We start from the raw sequence: 5,394 nt of genomic DNA on the forward strand, positions 1-5,394 counted from the left end.
ATCCATTTTGAAAAAATCATGAAATTTCTATAAATGTTCATCAATTTTGAAAAACTTCATCCATTTTAAAAAATCTCTTCATTTTTTTAAAAAAGTTTACGATTTGAAAAAGATCTTGAATTTGAAAAAGTTCATGAATTCGAAAAAAAATCTGTGAATTTAGCAAAAAGAAAACACAAATAGAAAAAAAACCGAAAGAAGAGCAGAAATATAAACAAGAAAAAAAGCAAATAAAAAATTGTTCCAAAAAAGGGAAAAGGAAAGAAAGAAAGAAGAAAAGAGGGAAAAAGATGTAACTGAACTAGTAAACGTGCACGTGCACGCACGTCTCAAAAAATACAAGTGTTAATAACCATTGTATTTTTGGATGTTCTACATTTTATTAACTAAAATTTTAAATATTTTTTAACTGTATTAACAAACAATCGAGCGCACAATATTGAAGCAGTACTCTAAAATACATCACACGCACTAAAATATTAGAAATATTTTTCAACAAAAAAATATACATGGATCTATTCAAGACCAAGAAGAATAGTGATGAACACTAATGTTGTCATCCTTCTAATCACAACTATCATTTGAAAGATTTGATGTTTATACAGAACACAAATAAGTATAACTTGGTTCTTTATCAGAACCAGAAATATTGCTTACAAAGGTGATGGCAATTGTCATTGATAAATGGGTAGGGGCTATCAACCAAGCACCAAAATTTGGTTGACTACCCGCAAAGCTAAAAGTTAATTCAATTTACAGCACGGGGCTCTTGCAGTGATATTTGTTCAGACTATCTGGTGGAAGTATGAACATGTGAAGCTACAAAGCAAAAGAAATCTCAACTGTAAACCTCTCTTCGGAACACATGATCATAGCCCTCAATGTAGTAGAAAAAGCAATGGGCAGAATTTCTCGATATTGACTGCAGGGGCTCTTGCAGCGCTATTTGTTCAGGCTATCTAGTGGAAGTATGAACATATGAAGCTACAAAGCAAAAGAAATCTCAACAGTAAACCTCTCTTCGAAACACATGTAGCCCTCAATGTAGTAGAAAAAGCAATGGACATAATTTCTCGATACCGACTGCAGGGCAGGTGTCCTGAATGTAGTAGGCCAGGGGAGAGCTACATACATCAAGGATGAACTATTACTGATAAGAATTCTGACCACCCATGGATTCCATAGCACCTACAATTTTGGAGTGCAGAAAACAAAAGTATTAGTTAGAAACAATGAAGTACATAACATATTGCAAGTTTAAAAATCAAGTATATCTTCCCATGACCCCCCTTTCACCAGTCATATAATGTGGAGTATAATGAAAAGGGAACTAATCTTATATGTTCTTTATTAACATTATTTACCTCTGCTTATTTGTCAGTTATGTTCTAAGAGTCGTCCACCTTAGGGTCTTGCTTCTTCATCTTCCTCCACGTATATTTGGTGATAAGATCTATCTTCTTCAGCTTGTTCTTTTTCAGGACCTTCCCCTTACCCCTTCTCAGAATCATCTCTTGTGGTATCCCTGGAATTAGTATGCAACACTGATAAATTTAGGCTAATGTAAAAATATATGTGGTACTTAAGACCTTGTACAGAAAAAAGAAAGACATAGTTTGTAGAACATGCCATGTATATTTTTATGGTTCAAAAGAAGACACTCCGCTACCATTATCATTTATCAATGTCTACATCTTCTTTTCTCTCACAAACCCACAAGCAACAAAGTAAGCACACTAACACCAAAGATATTTATGTAAAAAGAGTTATTTAACAAAAAATCCACTATAAACCGAACCGAGCACAACCGAGTAATTCATAACAGCAGGTGAACATCTAAAATTTTATCAAGATATCTCAATGTGGTAGCCAAGGGGGCCTTTTCTGTCTTAAAATTTCGTGAAGCATGTTGAGCTTCCAAACACTAATAATCAGTAAACAAAGCCATTTAGATTTGTCGCTAAACAAGAAAACGTAGCATGTGATTCCCACCTACAGAAAGTTTATGTACTTGGAATTTCCATCGCTATCTCATACATTGTTAGCATTGAAGGGATCTAGATGACAGATAATAAAATCAGACTAAAATCTAATGGTAAATAGTAAACTCTTACTTCCTAACATTGGTAGCTCCATGATGCTACCGGTGGGTTCAAGCATCCAGTGTTGTCACGGCAGTTTCTGAGCTCAACTTCCCGACACGATCAATGGCAAAGGAACAAGCATCGAGTTGCCCACTGTTACAATTTATATGGAAAAATATACGGAGATGCAAGCCTGCCCAAGCAACCTTTTCCCAGAGTGTGTCCCTCTCCTGAGTTGAACAATTATTCACACCATCTAATTATAATGAAAAGAGGCCCCCGATGTTTTAATCAACGCGTTGCAGCTCGGACCTTCCCACTTTTAATGGCAATTTTAAGATCCTCAGGAATGGGGGGAGGTGTAACCTCAGGGACAGGAGGAATTGTTCCTTCCTCAACCTGCAAAAAATATATGTAACCCCAAGCTTTGATTCCCACTAACACATTCCCAAAAAAAACTTGCAAAAGACATCAGCCGTGATGTACCAACTTCTGAAATGTCTCCTTAATCCTTTCAAGAGTTTCCAATGAAGTAGGAACAACAGCCCCAGCATCTCTTAGTGCCTGATTCTTAGCTTGTGCAGATTCCACCTCACCACCATCGCACACTGTTATACCAAAAAAAACACATCTACGCATATTTATTCAGCTCACCGGAACTCCAGGAAAATTTGTTTACAACTTACAGCATGGCCAAACTGGACTCGGATTTCAACAGACGTGCACACGTCCTACTAACCCAAGCAACAACAGGTTTCTGAACCTTTCCTTGTTTCAAGGATTCGAGGAGCAAATACTCATCACTTCCTCCAAGCTCCCCAAGAACAACCATCATTTTAACCTCAAGCCAACAAATGAGGTCAAACTAAATTATCTGGACTCGATCAAACTAAAGTATCTTAACAGGTCCGTGTAACTGAACTAATTAATCAAAAAGCAACCTAGTGGGCATTACCTCAAACAGATTGTGTGCACCGTAATGCAGGATCAACAGCAACCAAACATGGGCCTGTCTGGCGGGGGAGGGGGGGGTGGGACTTCAGCTGATGTGTGGCCTTGACCACCTTCTTCCTCCTCTCCGGCGCCTGGATCTCCCCTCTCATTTACCTCACGGCTGTTGCAATACACCGCATGACTACTTGATGATCGTACCATGTGTGCTTGACAATTTGTCGATCCTGAGGAAGGAAAAAAAGCATAATTAACAGTACGTCCTGAAATGCACAAGAAAATACTTACTCAAGCAAGGTAAAAGCCCGGTGTAAGTAACAACACAGTGAACAAATCAGATATGCTTGCATGTATCTCAGTATCAGGATCATTCTCAAGCGATCTAGATTTATTTAACTTCCAGATGAAAACTCAAAGATGTCACACATTAGATTTACTGACCTACAATGTAGCTAAGAATCTGAAGACTCCAATTAGCAACTTGACAAGCAATTAGATAAAGATAATACTGAAGCTGCTCAAACAAAAATGTCAGGCAGTGAACAAATCGTTGTTAAACCAATCACTGCTGCAGTATGGGGTCAGCGCAGTGACGCATGTCTCGTGCCTGCTCACTGAGATCCCCTCTACGGTGAACCTCTCTGCCTCAATGCCCTTGCGCTGCACCTGGGTGCGCTCACGGCAGTACTGCTCCTCATCGGTGAGCGCCGGGTCAAGCATCGAGAGCAGCCCGCTCCCTGTGCCCACACCGGCACCGGAGACTGTTGAGGCGGCTGCCTCCTTCCAGGCGAGCGCCTGGAAGCATGAGGTCATGCCGGGGGTGCGGGAGAGGAGACGGAGACGGGTGAGGCGGAGGGGGGCGAGGGAGAGAGAGATGGCGGTCGCCCTCCGCCGCGCTCTTGTCGTGTGGGATGGGAGAAGATAGAAATAGGGGAGAGATGGCCGGCATCGCGTGGGGCGGCGGTGGCGAACCGACGGGCGACGGGGTCGTGGGAAGAGGTGTGCGAGTGAGGGAGGGGGCAGTTTTTTTGGGAGAAAAAGGTGGAGAGATAAAAGGAAAAATCCCGTTGCGTTGTTAAGGGGATCGTGTGAGGGAGATCGCGGACTAATTACGTTCCGCAAATCAGGGAGGGTCGCGCGATTAGAGGGATGCGGAGGGCGGACGATCGGCAGACCAACGCGTCTGTTTGGCAGAATATTTGATCCGGGACGTCGATTTAGATTGCGGACTATTGATGTAATATGGACAATAGGATGTGCTTAAATAATTTGATCTGAGGGTTCTGGTTATCATGTGTACAATTAGTTGTGTGACTTTAGGAGAGTTTATGTTCGCTCTTTTAATAGTAGTAGAGATGCATCAGGTGTGGTTGTTTGGGTGGTTGCGTACGTCGAACCAGAGATCGCTGGTTCGAAACGCAATTTTTAAATCTGTTAAAACAGAAAAAAAAAAAAGGAAGATGGGCCAGCCAAGTATGTATCGGGGGTGTGCCTCAGTTTACAGTTTGCACTGTAACCAGTGCCTGATGCGCCGAATAGGAAATGCCATTCACAGTCCTCCTCTGTGCGCGGGACATATATCGTGCATAAGGCATTTCCTATTCGGCGCCCGCTGCGCCGTTAATGCGTAAGCGGTAAACCGGTGCGCACATAGATACTCCGCGTCGGGTAGCCCATTTTAGCTCTTTTTCTAAAATCCGTTACAACGCAAAAAAACAAGAGCGCTAGGTGACTTGACCCCACGGTCTCTTGTTCTCAATAAATGGGAGTAATAAATAGGGACAACACACCTGTTGCGTTTACTTGCTCCCTTTTTCCTCTTTTTATTTTTTTCCTTTTCATTTTTTTGGTTTTCTTCAATTCGGTTTTTTTATAAAAAAAATTGTGAACTTTTTCCAAAATTGATGACTTTTTTTTCAAACTCGATAAACTTTTTGTCAAATTGATGATTTTTTTTCATAATTGATGAATTTTTTTCAAATTTTGTGAACTTTTTCTCAATTCGATGAACTTTTTTCAAACTCGTTAAACCTTTTTTGAAATTGAATGAACTTTATTTTAAAAGTAATGAATTTTTTCCAAAATTGTGAAAACAAATTCAAATCGATGAACATTTTTCAAAGCCTTGATTTTTTTTGTATTTTTTGTGTTTTTTATCTTTTACTATTTTCTCAAATCCATTGGCTTTTACAATAATCACGTCACGTACTTGCCCGAGAGCGAGGAAGTTACGTATGGAACCGAGAGCGAACGAAGCAAACATTGTTTCTTTAGCCAAAAAGCAAATAAAGCAGACGGGCGCCTTGTTGGGCCAGGCTCAGGTCACGGGCGCGTGAAAAAATTGTTCGCTTTTTGCCAG

The 5,394-nt window shown here is 40.6% G+C and overlaps 1 long non-coding RNA gene across 8 annotated transcripts; it reads right to left on the reverse strand.

The window, feature by feature from the left end:
• Positions 1-613: 613 nt before the first annotated feature.
• On the reverse strand, positions 614-4,074 carry LOC123092718 (uncharacterized). 8 transcript variants are annotated; one of them, XR_006444815.1, is made up of 6 exons: positions 3,477-4,074; positions 3,040-3,262; positions 2,571-2,925; positions 2,115-2,483; positions 1,365-1,525; positions 614-1,188 (listed from the first exon to the last, which is right to left on the reverse strand). It is a non-coding gene; the product is annotated as an uncharacterized lncRNA (long non-coding RNA). The 8 variants fall into 8 exon arrangements; XR_006444818.1 differs by having other exon boundaries at positions 2,575-2,692; positions 2,824-2,925; positions 3,040-4,071; XR_006444817.1 differs by having other exon boundaries at positions 2,571-2,692; positions 2,824-2,925; positions 3,040-4,071.
• Positions 4,075-5,394: the final 1,320 nt, after the last annotated feature.

This window comes from Triticum aestivum, chromosome 4B, assembly GCF_018294505.1.
Source record: "Triticum aestivum cultivar Chinese Spring chromosome 4B, IWGSC CS RefSeq v2.1, whole genome shotgun sequence".
In the NCBI taxonomy this organism is placed as follows: Eukaryota; Viridiplantae; Streptophyta; class Magnoliopsida; order Poales; family Poaceae; genus Triticum; species Triticum aestivum.